Here is a 19171-nt window from a genome sequence, read left to right as displayed (position 1 = left end):
GTTGTCAATAGCTTATCCACTGCATTAAACTCTGTAAACAGGCAATGTACTAAAAGCTGGTTTAGTTTTCCTCAAATTCTCTGCACAATTGATCCGTAATCATCTGAGTGCTCACTGAAGCTTAGTATCCTACTTTTTTCCACTGACTGTGAATGGCCTGTTCAGTTCCCTAACCAGTGTTTCAGCCAACATTGTGCTCAGTGGAAAAGGCTGTTTGCAATGTGTTTGAAGAAAGAGTAATGCAATCACACACAGTATGCTGGTTCTGTGTTTGATTCCTTTGAGAGATACCTTTGTTGTTTTCTTTCAAACCTTGGGGGATATATAAATGGAAAGTTTAAATTGAGCCCCTGTCATATGCTCCCAAACGTCTGTATGAGATAGCAGGAGAGCTTGAAAGCCTATTTGAAACAATATCGCTGAACTCACTACAATTAAATACCCATGTAAAAGTACTACCATGATAAAAATCATCATCAAACTTGGAAATAATTGGCAAATCAGCTGGCAAACTTGCTAAAAATTGCCACAAACGGGAAACCCAAAGAGACACCTAGTTTCTCCTTCAAATAGTGAGAAGGCCAAAGGCAGAGGCGGGCCACTGTGGAGAAATATATGACTGCCACTGCCACCAATGTCTGTGCTTTGTTAATTAGCTTCTAGGACTAATTAGTTAATTTAGGTTTTAGGACTGCCAAATACTTTATCTTTAGGAGGCAACAAAAATAGTGGGTGCAAGTTAGTAATTCAAGTTGTGAAGAGCATATCCAGGGAGAAAAAAAAATTCTGTAAGCAAATCAGTAAGCAAGTAAGCAGCTGTGTAGCCTTTGGGTAGGATTTTAGTTTGTTTTAAACAAAAAAGATCTAGAAACTATTAATTCCTCTCAAATAAGAGGTTTCAGAACACAGGGATCTGCACTGATTTCCTTATAGATGGGCCTAAACAAAGACTGGCCAGAATTTACCATGATGAATGTTGTCCTTCGAACTATTTGAACTCAAAATACTTTAAGTTAAATTTGTATGTTAATTTAAAGAAATAAACACAGCACCCTAGCAAGCCAGTGATAATAAGAAAATCAACCTAGCCTAGTCTAAAAAAATAACTGATTCAGAGGTATTTTTGTCAGTTGGAAAGTGCATTGGTGTTTTGGATCTTCCCTCCCAATTGCAGGATAATGAATCCAAGTGAAAGACGCTTCATTTATTTCTTCACTAGCAAATTCACAGCTGCTTTGAGCTCACACAAAATGGTTTTCAAAGGAAACCCCATTAAACTGAAACGTGTTAGTTGTTCTTACATTGTTTCTAGCAGAACAGCGACATGAAATTCTGAGTTTAATTAAGCTTAACAATATGACAGTCTTTAAAACAATGTAGCTATTTTTCTTATGCTTCCTTCATCTCTCACAGCTTGTTTTTTAAGGCTCAGAAGATTCTATGCTCAGAGAAGACAGGAAACTTGTCAGTTATTGCTAACTTGTGAGATTAGCTACAAATGCTTTCAAAAGATGCTAAATACATTTACAGTGCTCTATTTTAAACTTTTTGCAAAGAATCCATTTCATTGTTTAACCCTAATGATACATAGGGCCTGCATCTGCTGGTAGACAGATGCCAGGTTGAGGCTGTCTTCCTCACCCCACACCACTTTCCTGATTCCACTGAGCAGACTATCCAACCACTCAGCAAAGGGCATGCAACTTCAGAAAATGAGTAGTGCCATTAACCTTAACAGATAGCTTGTATGCTTAGACACAGGCATGCATATGTTGTAAAATCAGATCACTAGTATACTGTTATCATTTAAAAGTTTATAACCATTCCCACAGGGCAAAGGAATAAAAAATCACCACCACCCTCACACTGCAGTATTGAACATATTAATGGCACTTATTACTTAGAAAAAGTGGAAGACTTCAGAACCAAAGAAATTCATGTACTTGTTCACCTTCCTACATTAAAGCATTTTTGTCATTCTTTTTCCATCAGAAACAGAATTAAGTTCATTAACTTGACATAGGGTTCATATTCCCCCCCATGCTTGTGGCAGGGGAGCTGGAACTAGATGATCTTTAAGGTCCCTTCCAACCCAAACCTTTCAATGATCCTGTGGTTCTGTGAAAATACACATAAAGTACACCTAGTATTTCAACCTTCCTCTACTTGCACATGCACACAATCATCTGCTACAGTAAAGAACATAAGCAGGATATACCACTGTGCTCCATGTGCTGCATAACTATTGTTTCACTGTTCATTCACTGGAAAGATGCTTTTGAGTAGTTTTATTGTTATCTGTCTTTTCATCCATTCACTCATGTTTGTAGTGATATCAGAAGACTTATAAGAGAAGCTTTAAATATTGGAAGCAATCAGTTAGTGTTGTTTTCCTCAGAGAAGCCCTGAAATCAGAGGTGGTGGGAAGTACTGCTTGAGCAATTACTCCCAGCTTTGTACTGCAGCAAGAGACTCTTAAGAAATCTGCAACAGAAGGCACAATGACAGTAGATCCTCCACAGACACTTCTCTAACAACAAGATGATCTATTAAATTAATAGAAACTAAATTCAGCCTTAGAAGTCCTACAGAGAAAGCAGTTAGCAAGTGGGAGAATAGTCTACCAGATAATCATTACAGGCTTGCTCTAGCCTTCTGCTCTCTTGCTTTAGTCACTGTTGAGAGAGGGGGGGGGGGGGGAACAAAAAGAGAAAAAGTCTTCTCAAAGACAACCTACTGAAAAAGACTTGGATTGTAGGCAAACAATGCCCCCCATGACCACCACCCTAATGTCTTTAAATTTACTTCTATTTCCATTTTCTTACTGCCAGATTGTCCTGGGTTCAGCAGTAGCAGTCATTTTTCCCCTTCTTGGTAGCTGATGCAGTGCTGTGTTTTGACTTTCGGCCTGGGAACAGAGCTGATAGCGATGTTTTGGTTTGGCCAAGGACTTTGTGAGCCTCAGGCTCTGCCAGGGGGAGGGGAAGCCAGGAGGAAGCAGAGACAGGACACCTGACCCAAACTGACCAAAGAGGTATTCCATACCACAGCACGTCATGCCCAGGATGTAACTGGGAGTTAGCCGGAAGGGCTGGGAGTCTGCAGGGTTGGAGGAGGTATCGGTCGGAGCTTGGTCGGGCTTGGGGGCCGAGTTATCGGTCAGCTGGTGCTGAGGTGTTGTATTCTCTTCCCTTGTTATTTTCCTTTATCATTATTATCATTGGTGGTAGCAGTAGTGATCTGTGTTATACCTTAGTTACTAAACTGTTCTTATCTCAACCCGTGGGAGTTGCATTCTTTTCGATTCTCCTCTCTGTTGCTCTGGGAGTAGGGGGAGGGAAAGAAGGGGGGGGGGGGTGAGTGAATGAGTTACCTGACTGGGTTTAAACCACGACACAGATATTCTGACTTCTTTTCTGTAATAAATGCTGTGCAGCAATACAAATCCTGCCTTTTGCTACCACCTTCTAATATGTTAGACTTCTGCCTTAAATATCATGGCACAAGTTTACTGAAGAGAAAACGTTACGTTAACTTAGAGTTTGCTGCTACAATTTAACAGGTATTATAGTAAAAGCTGATAAAACAAGTTACTCTAACACAGGTTGCGTAGGTGCTGCATAATACAACACTGTGATGCATGAACAAGATGCTAATAATAAAGCATTTTGCCTTTAACTCTTTAAAAAATACAAACCCCACCCTAAATTGTTTAGTTCAAGTTTCTGATGGAAAAAAAAAAAAACAAATTGAACAGGAAAGGAAAAAATCAAGAAGCAGCAATGTAATTTATGCAGGTCTGACAGAAATCACCAGAAAACAAGTATTTACAGGCTCTAATTATTACAGGCTCTAAACTAAGTCTAAGATCAGGTCAGACTCAGACTGAAATTCAGCCCAAAGCGACTTTCTGCAGCAAATGTCTGCGCTGCCAAAGGCAGGTTTTATTGGTGAGAGCAGCTGACAGTCTCTCACCTCCAACTTTACAAATGGTATTACTGTAGTCCTCTTCCACCTCCAAATGAAGTCCCACCACATTGTCAGACAAACTTCAGAGCTGTCTGTCAGTCTACTTACATACCCTTTTCACCGCGATGTGCCTCCTGCATTTGAGCAGTGCTTGAGGACTCTAAACCCTCCAGAAATACTGCCATCACAGTGAGTACTTTACAAGGACTGCAGGAGGTAACGATTCAGGATAAGGCCATTAATTGATTATTTTACATTTAGCTCCAAAGGCCATCATAGCTACATGCTGAGCCATGGCAGTTACTTTCCAAGCAAACACTTTCTTAACTGAATGCTCTTGTACTTTCAAAACAGCTGTTTTTTTCTAAAAAAAACCCAACTTTCAAAAGAAAAAAACATATCCTGCAGAAAATTGCTTATTCTTTCAAAAACTACTTCCAAATGTGAGGATTTGACAAGAATCTAGTACAGTTACAGCATACAAGCCATCCCATATATATCCTTTCCATTCTTGTTTTAAAATCTTCATTACAGTTTCTCTGTAGATGCCTTCCAACTTAGTGCCTGCTCTCCTGTTTCCCAGTACTAAAACAGATTCAAAAGATAAATATTTTGTGCTATGAGAAAACTTCACCTTGCTTAGAAGTCTAAGTCCAGCCTTCTCCTTGCAGTTCAGTAAGGGCTCATTGCAGCAGGCCAAGATTTTTCTAAGTTCATTTAACTTACAAAGAGTGTAATACTACATTCCCATGATAGAAACCTTAGTAGATCAATATAGACAAAGTGTTCATAACAAAAAAAAAAAACCTAAAACACATCCTGCAGGCTATTATTTTGGTTTTCAGATTTTAAATCCATCTCTGATAATCTTGAGAGGACCTTTAACATCTCACGAGAGCTTATGATAAATTTGCATTTTTAGACTTTGGAATTAACAAAGGATATAAATAGTACATTTCCACTAGCTGATCTCCAGAGATCTCTTCCAACCCTAACATTTCTGTAACTCTATGATCACCTTGACATCTCCAGCATCCTGGCAAGCCCAAATTATGTGTCACTCAGAATGCCTTCACTTTTAATTAATTTTACTCTGAAAAAAGCAAAGTCAATGGAAAGTCAACTGGTCAAGTTCACAGAAGCAAAACATGCATGTCTATGTAGCCAGCATATCACTGGGCATGTAGAATATTGCTAAGGCTTAGAAGTTTTAAATTAACTCTTAACACCAGTGCCTTCACCTAATACAGAAAATAACAGGATACAGACATTTCACAGAATTATTGTACCAGTGAAGTTTGGACAAGGATTGAGAGTTTGAGGACTATAAGCTCTAAGTACTAGCTCTCATGTAATTTATATCATTGGGTAGCAAACAGGTGAGTGAAAACAAGGCCTTTACTGCTTGTATTCCCCTGCTTGCCCAACAGAAGATATGAAAAGTTCTGATTCTCATGAACAAATAGAAAATTTGTGCTCTTTTAAAATGTGATTTATCCATGGTATTGACTCAGTGACCCACTGAAGCAACACAGAAAAACCTCCTGAAATTTCAGGTAAACTTCTTAGGTGTGAGCCCGCTTCTAGACAATGCCCACTTCTGGTATTTCTCTGATACAGAGTCATTTAAAACTTTGAATGTTAAACCCATTCCTTTTCCTAATATCCCCTCTTTCCTCCCTAACTAAAATGCTGGAATAGAAGATTGCTGCCCTTCCTAATTTGATGTTCATTATTTCTATAATTTAAGGTTATAGCACATTTCAAAGTGTCTCCTTTGTGAAGGGCTGTTTGTCCAAGTGCTAGCTTTTATACTTGGTTGATAATACAACGTATCTGATCTCACTTGAAGGATGATTTTGTAGTTCACAGAAGAGCTGATGTGAAACCTCACAAGTAACAATTAGCTGGGATTTGAAAAAAGCTGTACTGAACCCAGGCTCTGCAAGGCCATGGTACTTGCAACTTTCCTACTAAATTAGGCTCTCTAAACAACAGGGTCCAGTCATACCTGATACTATAGAAGCTGCAGTTGTTTCCTTCGGACTTGCTAGATAATGTTAGCTAACAAAGTTGGGGCAGGAAACAAACACCATGTGCCTTTAAGAAAATATTAAGCTTTGCTCTGTGAAAAAAATTGAAAGAACTTTGATTTTTAAACAGGAAAAATATCAAACATAGGCTTTCTTATAGACTTCCTGTTTTATATAGTTTATAAAGGTGATTACACAATGTTCTTATGAAAGCAATGTACTGTAGTTGCCATTAAGCCCTTACTATTTTGCTTGTAATCTTTCATTCTTTGTAATGAAAGCATAAGAAACATTCCAGGTCTTTTTGACAAAATTCTTTGAGAAATTTCGTTGAGAAAGTTGGGGCTGTTCAGCCTGGAGAAGAGAAGGCTGTGTGGAGACCTCAGAACAGCCTTCCAGTGTCTGAAGGGGGCCTACAAGGATGCTGAGGAGGGACTCTTCATTAGGGACTGTAGCGATAGGACAAGGGGTAACAGCTTCAAACTTAAAAGGGGAAGTTCAGGCTAGATATAAGGAAAAAGTTCTTTACTGTGAGGGTGGTGAGGCATCGCAACAGGTTGCCCAAGGAAGTGGTAAATGCTCCATCTCTGGCAGTGTTCAACGCCAGGTTAGACAGAGCCCTGGGTGACATGGTCTAGGGTGAGGTGTCCCTGACAATGGCAGGGGGCTTAGAACTAGATGATCTTAAGGTCTTTTCCATCCCTAACCGTTTTATGATTCTATATCAGCAGCACCTTACAGTTTTATATTCAAATTATTATATTCTCATAATAAGCATAAGAATTATTTATTGTCATGGTTTAAGTCCAGTCAGTAACTCAGAACCATGTAGTCACTCTCTCAGACCCCCCCCCTTCTTCCTCCCCCTGTTCCCAGAGGGATGGGGAGGAGAATTGAAAGAATGTAACTCGACGGGTTGAGATAAGAGCAGTCCAGTAACTAAGGTATAACACAAACCACTGCTGCTACCACCAATAATGATAATGATAGGGGAAATAACAAGGGGAGAGAATACAACCACTCACCACCTGCCGACCGATACCCAGCCTGACCAAGCAGTGATCTAGCCCTTCTGGGTAATTGCCCTAGTTTACATCCTGGGCATGACATGCTGTGGTATGGAATACCTCTTTGGCTAGCTTGGGTCAGGTGTCCTGTCTCTGCTTCCTCCTGGCTTCCCCTCCTCCCTGGCAGAGCATGAGGCTCAGAAAGTCCTTGGTCAGATAAATATTGCTAAGCAGCAACTAAAACCATCGGTGTTATCAGCACTGTTCCCAGGCTGAAAGTCGAAAACACAGCGCTGCACCAGCTACTAAGAAGGAGAAAAAATGACTGTTACTGCTTGAACCCAGGACATTGATAAGAAAATCCATGTTACATAAATAATAAACCTTCTCAGAAATCCTAACTTGTAGAATTGGACCAGAAGTTTTGGAGACTAATATTCTGCTTATCCTTGTAAGAATTTGATTCCTAAACTACAAAAATTTATTCTATTTGCCTTGTTGAAGAGGTGATTTCAAGTAGACCTTCACTTGTTGCTGATATCAAGAAGTTCTGTTTGTTAAACATCAAAGCTTCTTCAGATTTCAGTGATATAAGTGAGCAGAGTAATATTATCATAAATTGAAAGAACTGCAAAAAAAAAAAAAACAAACCAATCCTACTAAAAATACTGAAAGAAACACAATTTGCATATAATAAGATAGTGCAGGGACATATTTCAGTATTGAGAACAAACTTCTAGTTCTGCAGGAAGATTCTGCTGAAATAACATCTGACAGAAAAGGTCAGAGAGTTAATGAAATAATGCCTTATGATTGAAATAATAAATAATGCCATTTTATACCTTATTATGCAATTTTATACAATAAGGTACTTTGTAGTGTCATAACCAATCCTCCTACATGAGAAAGTCATAAGTCATCAATCTGGCATCAAAATGACAGACTGACTTATTTTGAGAATATTCAGATGTCAGCTATGTAAGTGTTCTGGGAAATGTAGTATAAAACATTCCTCAGTTAAAGTATTAACACTGAGGTGAAAGTAATGAAGTCATCCTGAAAAAGTGAGTAACTGCCATAAAGAGGAAGAGGATTTGCACAACAATCTCTGATCACTGCAGTTACTTCTAATATTTTTGCATTCCAAAAGGATTCACACACACACACAAAAAAACGGACTGAAACACAAGACATATTCATCACTAAGAGAATCTCTTTCAATACAAAGACTTCACTCCCTGCTTCTCCTAAAACACTCATTCTAATTGCAGAGAAATATTGCCAATGCAAATACAAGCAGTAAGAAAAGATCAGTTGCACTGATGTCATGTACGTTGTACTAGATATAGATGATGTCATAGATTCTATTTTTTTCTCCTCCAAGTCAGACTTAGAACAAATTCATCTTAGAACAAATTACCAGGGCAGTTTTTAACAGCTGAACCATTTGAAAGCCTTAATTAAGTTGATCTACTTAAAGTATTTTTCTGCTCTGGCCACCCACATTTTACGGCTGTATACACTACAGATTTTCAAAATGTCACAAAGTACCTGCTTGACAATGACTTTCTTTTTCTTGGATGGATGAGAGAGCAATCATCTTAGTCATTTTACTGTAAAACACCTCACAAAAACAAAAAGGTGGGGTTGAAAAATGTTAACCGAAACTGTGTAATATAAACTTCTTGACATTTCAGAAAATGGTAAATCTAAAAAAGAGAAAGTGGCAACCACCACCAACTACTCTTCAGAAAGCTACCCATTTGGAAGATTTACAGTAATTCAGTGCTTTATGTGAGGACACCAGAACATCTTGAAAGCATCAGTATCAAATGCTGTAACATAGGAAGCGTTAGCCTACAACAGAGCCAGGCCACCTGACAGTGATCAGATTCAAGCACTGCAGTTATCAGAGCTCTGAACCAGTTGCTTTCCACAACCATGTATTACTACCTTCTTTAGGAGTTTATTTCAGATCAGCTTTTACAAAATAATTTCCAGTCATCTCCAGTTTCATCATTCCTCTCACATGCGTTCTTTCCTCCCATAGGTCCCAGAACAGAGACTGATCACAGGCGAGTGGCAAAATGAAGCATAACTTGTATTCAGTGTGTGAGATAACAGCACGTATACTATTCTTTTAGAGGTAAACATTCTTAAACACAGCTATTTACAGAAATACAACCTTAAAAATAGTGGAAATGGGATATTAAGTCTAAACTAAGAAGGCAGTTCCCCTGTCTAGTTTTTGCCAGGCAGGGAAAAAGACTACAAAGGACACTGGGGAAGATATTGTATGCATTCATGCATTCATACAGAGACTTCATAAGAGGCTTATATTATTAGATTCACCCCTTTACAGCATTCATTTTGATTTTCAGATTATTGTATTTCCATTGAGTGATCCCCCTATCTCTGATGCAATTTTTTGTTCTCCACAAATACACCTTTTCCTGTTGACCAAAGGCAGTCTGCTTTGTGCTGTGGCTTTATTTTTATTCCCATGTGCTACAATGCCTGACAATGGGGTTCCGAGACAATATTGTTTACAACGTCTCATGTAGTGCAGATAATTATGAGTTTACATGAGTCTGTATTGCCCATATCAATCCATTTATTCAAATACATTCCAAAACCAGTAGGGTGCACTAAAGAGATCCAACTGAGTTTAAAACGAAAATATTGTTCTACCTCCCCTAGAAGGAACATCTACCACTGTGAACAATTCAGAGCCTTTAAATGCCATCAGCATGCAAGAAAACAGAAAATTACATATCAGTGTATAACACAGACTCAAGTGCATTTTCCAGCTGCTAAAATAAATTACTCTTACATGCATGGCAGATAACATTTGAAACAAATCATGCCATGAAAATGCTCTATTAAAACCATCTCCACTGAGTAGTATACGGCATGCAATGAGTCCCTAATGCTACAACACTGAATGTGTCATTCTGGGGGAAATACAGCAGTAAAAAGTTTATCATAATTTCCTAATAACAATAATAAATTTTGTAAGCTATTCAGCAATCACAGCATTTTCCATAGCACTATAATGAATTATCCTCAGTTTCCGTCTATTACAAGTTTGCTGTTAAAATGCACTCTTGTTTCTTGCCTCAGAAAAGTGTTCATTTCTTGCTACCTGCTAGAATCATCTTTCAGCTGTCACTGTGGCATTACATATTACTTAAGGTGAATCTACTTACTGCAAACAACATCTACTTTCCATACTATTTGGCTTCAACACAACCTGAACTATACTTGCCCATCAGATATAAGAAATATTGTGCAGCTGTGTCACATTATGGTTGTGTCTATCTCATTTAGCCTCCTCACATACATAACAGACTGGATCTTGGCTACCTTCAGATGCTGCACGTCAGTTCCAGAAGCAATATAGCCTGTAGATTCAATATTTATTTTTTTTAAATCTGGAGTGAGACTTTCTAGTAACTCAACCCACAGTTTTTCAGCCTTGGGGCTGCTCTTTTAAAATCATCAAATCATTTAACATTTTGTTGCATGTTGCATGGAAGAATTAAGAAGAATTCCCAGGCTAACACTACGCTTCCAGTTCCATAACTGTATCAACACAGTCCTATATGAACATATTTACCTTGTGTTGCCATAGCATTCTTTGAACCTGCACAGAGATCTACAGATCAACACTAAAGAACCACATTACCAAAGGCTGCACTGCCAAAGGCATAATACAAATTAACATATCTTCCAAATTCTATTATAAAAATAATACTTAGGATTATTCCCTAAAAATTTTGCTGCTTGTGGTTTCTAGGTAAAGTAGAACATGGTCTGAATCTATACAACTTCATGCTGTGCAGAAGACTAAGCAGTTCGAAGGGAGTACTAGACAAAAACATTTTTATGGTATCAAATTCATACAAAAGTGGTTTTCAGAGCATGGGTATTGAAGAATTTTAAAATCTATTCAAGCTGTTGGTTCTTGGTTCACTGATCAAAGATGTGCTGGCATAAGAAACATTTCAAAGGAATCTCTTGCTTCAGCTTAGATGAACAATTATGTTTCAACCATATACACTAACTAAAAGGAAGTGAAATATAACCCATTTTCTATGCAAACCTTAGCAGCAAAGTTCAACTCTGACCCCACTTGCACATTTTACAGTGGAACCATCCTAACTCTTTCAAGAAAAGTGACTTCATATATATAGAAATTAGCACAGCAGGATACAGAAACACTAGGATTGACCCAGTCATAATGAAAACAAAGCCTGGAACAGAATTCACTGTGAGGAGACAGGAATTGCTAGATGGTAGCTCGGCTGCTACTGAAAAGTCATTATTCAAGACAAAATGTGCAGAAGCCCAAAGATCAACAATAAGTATGAACTAGAACTGCACTCAGTAATTAGGTCTTCAGTGCATGACTCTAGGGCAGTCATAAACAAGCACATATAATCAAATGAATCCTGACCTACCAACTAAAGATGGCTAATCAGTGTAACCACACAGGGAGAGCAGCTATTTGGAAAGGATACTTACGTGGCTCCCCCTAGACTTACTGCCACAGTTTCTAGCTACATGGGCTGGAGGGGGAAGATGGAAAGAACATGAGCTTTGTTTTGCTTAGTTAACCCAGCAAAACTGGCCCAGCAGTTCAGCTACTTACAGAATTCTTTTCAGCATCCATTTCTAATCATCAACCTTCACTTCTCAGAAGAAAAAAGAATGTTTGGGCTTTTTTTTTTTCAGATAAACCTTACAAAATTATCTTTCTTACAGTAATCTGATTAGGAACCATTACAAGGAGATGCATTTCACGATTACACTACATGACTGCAAGTGCTTCAACACAACTACAGTTCTTCCTACTTAATACTAGAAAGACAGACTAAGAAAATTACCAATGAGCACAGGACTACACCTTCCCATAAAGGCATTGAGGGAAATACAAATATGAAAAGCAAATTTTGTATTGACAGAACTTTAAACTGTCCAAATGTACACTCACATATTTAACTATGCTTATCACTTGAGTCCTGCTGGGATCAAACCCTCTGCCACAGATACGCTTCTGTCAATTTCTCACTGAAAAAAATCCAGGATTATGGGAAAACCAGGTGATTTTATTCCCCAAAAGCCAAACTAGATATATGCGTAGATACTCAAAGTGAGATTTTGTAGGAGAAAGTACTTTTCAAGTCACTGGTTAAAATACAGTCAAAGAAATTCAACAAAATTTTCTTTTATTTTCAGATAGATACGCTACCTTATAGTTAATTTAAGGCAGCAGGGTAAGATCAGCCATGGAACTGAAAAGCAGGTAACACAGATACAAACTGCTTGGGTGTCAACACCTATTTTTCCCCAGTTACCTGAAGATTGCAATGCAACTGCAAGTTTATGCTATTGCAGGATGGAATTTCTGGATGTTGCTGCTAACTTTCTGCATCACCTTTAGTATCTCTAAAGGCAGCAAAGCTTAAAGGATATGACTGCTGAGCTACTTCCATACGTCCAGAGGTGATAGGGTGAAGTTGCTGATGAACCTCAGATGCCATCAAAACTGCACCATTCTTGATCTACTTAGAATACCTCTGCCTCAAGGAAGCACTTTCCACAGCCTTAAATTCACTTAAAATGCAAACTAGGAAAAGCATCGCCTGTAATGCATCTCCTGTAATGTCAACAACAGCTTTTTAAAACCAATGAGTAAGATTAACCAATTTCAGTGAAAAGTACAAAATTCGTTTCTGTTTAAACTAACTCATTAAACTCCCTTATCTGTTGACGTTCTTAAGGCTAAATAATTGGTATGTCATTTCTTCTGTTGAATCAGTAACCTGTCAGAGAAGTTAATCTAAACATTTTCACTAAAGGACCCTCTCTTTCTCCATTCCCTGTTTTACACCCAGGAAATTCTACCAAAAAAGTAGAATCTCACATGCCTGTGTGAGATTCTCTCACTGTCTGTCACAAAGTTATGGGAGTGTAATGTGAAAATAAGCATTAGTGAAAGTAGCAGGGGAAGTGCTGGTGTATGACTTACGTCCTTTACAGAATAGATGGCTAGAAAGTTCACTAAGTCCCTGTTGCCACATTGCAGCTACTGCATATATTAAATTTATGCTTCAGTTCACGTTTTCCTTACAAATCACTGAAACTTGGTCTATAACCTGTCCAATTCTGCCAGTAGTAAGCAGATGCTACCAGTGTGATATATTCTGTATAAACTTTGCTGGTTTACATGCTTATATTATACTGGAACCTTCTGTCTCTCAGTTGTTTTAATCCACTGGGCAGCTACTGTTATTTTTACCAAGGACATCAGGAACTGCCCCACACCTTTATACGATACTCAGTTCCATCGTCATGGGAAGGGATCAAATGTGATTTACTATAGTTACTATGTGGCCAGACCATTTGCCTGACACTGGTGAAGCTAAAAAAAACCATCTTGACAGCTCCCAGCAGCAAACCTGCCAAATATTCAGCAGATAAAGGAACAAGGGATGTCCCCCTGGTCTCTCAGAAAAAAAAAAAAAAAAAAAGGTAGAGGTTGAAGCCTTATGTATAGCACCTTTTTCTACCTTCAGCTGCAATCCTCTTACGTATGGTAAGAGTGACCTTTTCCTTGCAGTCTCCTGCTGCAGTTTCCAAGGAGGAGCTTCAAAGATAACAGTCTACTGGCTACATTTGCTGTACCAGCCTTACGCTGCATTTCCTGAATGCTCAACAGTCATCCATAGCACAGGAGACTGGTATCATCAGCAGCACAGTTAAATCACAGAGGCGCTAGCCCAAAAGTCCAGCAAATTACTGTCCAGTAATTGATGCTCACAGGTAAACTTGGCATTTTGAGAAACATCCTGGAAATAAAAGAAATTCACATCTCCATAAGGATTACAAGAAACTAATGGATTCCTTGGGCCATCCACACTGACCTTTTTCTTCCACCTGAACTCCACCTCTCTTCTGGGACTCATGACAAACTCTTTAACAAGCTCTTTGTTCTACCTTGGTGCAAGAAAGTTCACCATGGACTCAAAGGCCTTAGCTCTATCTCACCTGCCTCTGTGCAGCGCAGGGAGTTATCTAGAGAGGAAATCCTGTTACTACAGGCTTTTACTACCTTCACGGGAACGAAAGAGGTACATGAGAGAAGCTGAGGTGGGGCAGCATTCATTTTCCTCTAAGATAGCAGAACTTTGTGCTGCTCTCCAGTTCAAGCTTTTGCCTGCTACATGGGAAACACTGGGCGCTACAAGATCCTAAAAGTTATCAGCTGTTACCTACCCTATACACCCTTAATAGTAAAGAACTTCTTTGTGTCCTAAAAACACCTTTATTAGAAATACATATAGCAGGTGAGCATATGCAAGACAGAATCATTCAATGAAAACAGATTACAAGGACAGCCAGACTACCAGCTATTTTAGTGCTCTGAGAAGCACACCAACAGTAGGAAAAATGAATGCTTAACTGCAGGTGACCTTTCACAGATGCCAGCTGCTGCTCACATGAAAACCTGAGTAAACTGTCATCAGCCATTCTCCATGAACAAGACTTTGCACAAGTTAGTGTGTGTTATTTTATATATCACATTGAAATGAGAACAGGAAATGAATAACATAGCTCGGCACAGGAGCTACCTGGAATGCCAAATGCACAAGTAAAAGCTGGACAGTGCTTCCATAGAGCTAGGAAAAAAAATCAGTAAAAAGGGTAAAAAGAGAGAGTGCCCTGAAATTTGCTGCAATGATGCAACAGAGCTTCTCGAGGGGAAAAGGAATATTTAAAAAAGGGGGGAGGGGGGAAGTAAGGGGGCAGTGTAGACGGGAGACATCCTGTGTCTGAAAATAATCTCTGGGTCTTGAAAAACGACTTTTTCCAAGGACCAAGATTCAAACTGCAGATTTAAAGGAGACAGCAGATTATTCACAGCTAGAAAAAGTGTTACGATTACCTGGAGTTAGAAGTTTTCACACACAACACACATGTACTCTCTAACTAGGTAAGTATGTCTATGCTGTGAGAAAATAAATATGATGAAATCTTGGCCAAAATTATTACACAGATATAATTACTAATTCAGGGTAAATCAACTTCTGTTATTCTTGTCTCCAGAAGAGATTACTTTTTCAAAGAAGAATCACAGAGGAAGAAGTAGCGGCTACAACAAACAATGTGCATTATTTTTAGTTGGATCAAGCAGTCACGAATGTGGTGCAGTCTGCTAATGTACGAGAATTAGTTTCTATATGAGTTCTGGGAAAAAAAAAATATAAATTAAAATCAGAAACAAGACTGGTTTTACGCTAATACCAAAGTATTAGTTGGAAACAGGTCATCTGCTTAAATCTGATTTTTTTAATAGCCATGGCAAAACTATCAACACAAAAAAAATCCTTAAATCTTCTTCCTCTTACTGAATGTGACTTTGCCCAGTTTCACTGCTAGATAATTTATTTCAGCTCACAGAGATATGAGATTATAAGAGACATCTACGTTGGAAATCCTTACTGCTGAATTAGTAGGAATAAACAGAGCAAGCTGAGCTAAAGCACTGACTGAAACTCCAATTTTAATAAACCCAGAATACATGTCCCATATAACACAAATATGGATGTGCAGTCTGACTTGAAGATGGGACTCCCTTTGAATTTTAAAATTTGCAGACATCTTCCTCTCTGCACTGAAATGTTACTGTATACAATTTGCCCCAAACTACTGCTGGAACAGCAGGAGTCTCAGAGTGTGCTCCATGAAAGTAAATCAAAATTCCACATACAAGTGTATTTAGCAACTTAAATGGAAGGCCCTTAGTACATCAGAGATTACACTGTACATGCAAACAGTCATTGTGAGGAAATGCCAGAAAAAAAGCCTCTGTTTCCCAAAAGTAATAAACGTTATGGCACTGAGTTTTTTTTTCCAGTTTAGTTTGCTGCCTAATGAGGATGAGATAATGTATGAATGTACTCATCAGTAAAGGATAAATTTCTGAATTCACGTTTTTGAGAAAGAACCCACTGTTGCAGACTGGCATTTTAATGGAATATTGCTGCATAAAACAATGCAAACTTTTTCATATGCAGTTCAACAACAGACAGGTTAACTAGCACTTCAATTCCAAAGAGCATTCTAAACCAACCCACACACAGAGGTCTTCAGCTGCATAAAACTAGAGTCCAATACTTGAGCTTTGATCCTTCAGGAATATTGAGTAAATTAGAGAAGAATCCTTGTGCTCCAGAAATTCCTACATAGTTAAAATAAAAATCAGTGAAAACTGAAGGCTAAAATAACCACCTTCTGCTCGTGCTTTGTACGTATCAAAGTCTGTTTATATAGCTGTATCTGTGGGAAACTAAATACTACTGTGTCACTCCCCTCTCCCACCCTTCAATCCCACATCTTGCTAGATTCTAGCTAGGCTATCCTAACCTCAAGCATCACTTTCAGCAGTCTCAGACTGGTCACATTTCCAATTAGCTGAACCAATCATTTCACATCAGATGAATCTTTATTCTGCAAAGTGCTGCAAATCTTTAATTAGGCTTGAGAGTTTGAAAAGATGTATATAATTATTTCTTCAGAATACCATGGAGGGAGAAGTGAAGCAGAAAATGGACTGGTACGCTAGAGTACCACCCACTTAACACACAACTTAAGCAGGTAAGGTTCAGACATAAATCTGCTGGTCCCAGAGCAAAACATAGATCACAGTCAGTAACTTAATGGCTTGTCAATACAAGCAAATTTGTACAACTGTTTGTTGGGGTTGGTTTTTTTTTTGGTTTGTTGGCTTTTTTGTTTGTTTTTAAGAATTTATATAAGCTGTAAAAGTGAAATGCTGAAATTCAAAAAAAGGAGCAGGATGTTGATTACTTCTGCTATTCCCTAAAGACAGGGTACTTCCAATTGAGTCTTCACCATATGTCCTACAATATGCGAAAGCAGATGCAAATCTTGAAATAAAAAAAAATTACTAAGTATTTGTATTATTCCATTACTTATTCATTAAACATCTTTTCTGGATAGCATAATGTTATCACATTACAAAGTTCAGTCTCTCCTCACATTCAACTCTTACAAGTCTACTCTAAAATAGAAATAAAACTAAAATTTTAAGATCCCTATATATGCATGTGAAAATTGGTACAAAACATGGGGGACGTGTATAATTACTATGATGGGGATTTTTTTCCCTCAAAAACATTCTTTTACTTACCATATCATACAAGTAGCAAACTTGGAATAGAATGATTTCATTTTGGAGTACCTTACCTCTCTTTGCAGGTTTTTGTTAAATGTTTTCACTAGGTACATACAAACACTTCTCTTTGAACATTTCTAGCAGAAATAAAAAAGGAAAGTTGTAAATCAAGGTGTTATAAACCAAATGAGATAAGAATGAAGAAAGAACCGCTGATAATCACGAATGAGAATACATTATTTCCAGATTTTTCTGAACATCGAGATGGTTTTTTCAGCGTATTTATAAAAATTTATTTTTTATCTTTGGTACAGAAGTATTAATGACATTAAACTTTGACAAGCTAAACATCTGCCATAGCTTGAGGGGGTTGTTGCTGGCATTTTTTGTTTAGTAGTTAAATACTTTCCAATCCCCACAGACTAAACTGGGTTTTGGTATTTCAATGAATAAACAGAACATTACCCAGCTATTACACATTCTTCCCTACCTTGCATTTCTTTTTGGATAAGATTTCATCAAGACAGATGAATTTAACTTTGTGCATGAGTGATTCAGGGGAGGGAAGAAATATTAACATTCATTTCAAGTGGTCTGTATGTGAAACAAAACTAATTCTACCTACTAATATATGATCAATATCTGACTCATAAGAGCATTTCCCTTCAAAAGGTCCATCTCTCTTCAAAAGGAAATAAACAACTTAAACCTAGAAAGAATAACTCCCATTTTAGTTTTCTTTAGTGTGTTTGAAAGCTTTATAGTTTTCAACTTTATTATAAACACTCCTACAACTGAAGTAGCATTAATATAAAATAGTATTACTCCTTTTTCACAGACATTTCAAAAGAGGAACAGCATGAGAAAGTTTTCTAAATGTTTTAAAATTTGTAATAAGAACAGAAGAAGCTATGCTTTGACATTCAGTACAATAAATCGTTCCTCACCACACACAACTCACGAGCTAGCCTCATTGCTACCATTTCCCATTCCAATTTATGGTGAAAGCAAGAGACAGGAAATACTGACAGGATTTAACTTTTCATACTAATGCCCCTCCAACCCAGTACATAAAAACAGAAATTAAAAACCATTCCTTGTTCTCATTTTAACTTAATCATAGAATCACAGAATGATTTGGGTTGGAAAGGACCTCAAGATTATCTAGTTCCAATCCCCTGCCATGGGCAGGGACCCCTCACACTAGACCATGTCACCCAAGGCTCTTTCCAACCTGGCCTTGAACACTGCCAGGGATGGAGCATTCACAATTTCCTTGGAGCAACCCATTCCAGTGCCTCACCACCCTAAAAGGAAAGAATTTCCTCCTTATATCCAATCTAAACTTCCCCTGTTTAAATTTTAACCTGTTACCCCTTGTCCTATCACTACAGTCCCTAATGAAGAGTCCCTTCCCAGCACCCTTATAAGCCCCCTTCAGATACTGGAAGGCTGCTATGAGGTCTCCATGCAGCCTTCTCTTCTTCAGGCTGAACAGCCCCAACTTTCTCAGCCTTGTCTTCAGAACAGAGGTGCTCCAGTCCCCTGATCATCCTTGTGGCCCTCCTCTGGACATGCTCCAACAGCTCCATGTCCTTCTTATGCTGAGGATACCAGAACTGCACACAGTGCTCCAGGTGGAGTCTCACGAGAGCAGAGGGGCAGGATCACCTCCTTCGACCTGCTGGTCACGCTCCTTTTGATGCGGCCCAGGATACGGTTGGCTTTCTGGGAAATTTTCGAAACGCAGCTTCTAATGCCATTAGAAACTCAGATTCAGTTATCATAACTTAGTGATTCATTGTGTATCACCTGATCTGTAGTAATAAGCCAGACAAGCAGAAGAGCAATTTTTTTACCTACATCTCCTCCTAATTGCTTGAATGTGTTGGAACACCTGGTAAATACAAGGTAGGCTACTACATGACTGTTCCTGGACAGTAACTCATTAAGATAAA

The sequence above is a fragment of the Pezoporus wallicus genome, unplaced genomic scaffold (genome assembly GCF_028554395.1).
Source record: "Pezoporus wallicus isolate ANWC-B61680 ecotype Strahan unplaced genomic scaffold, APGP_CSIRO_Pwel_v1 contig_2, whole genome shotgun sequence".
NCBI lineage: Eukaryota > Metazoa > Chordata > Aves > Psittaciformes > Psittacidae > Pezoporus > Pezoporus wallicus.
This window is presented reverse-complemented; position numbering follows the sequence as displayed.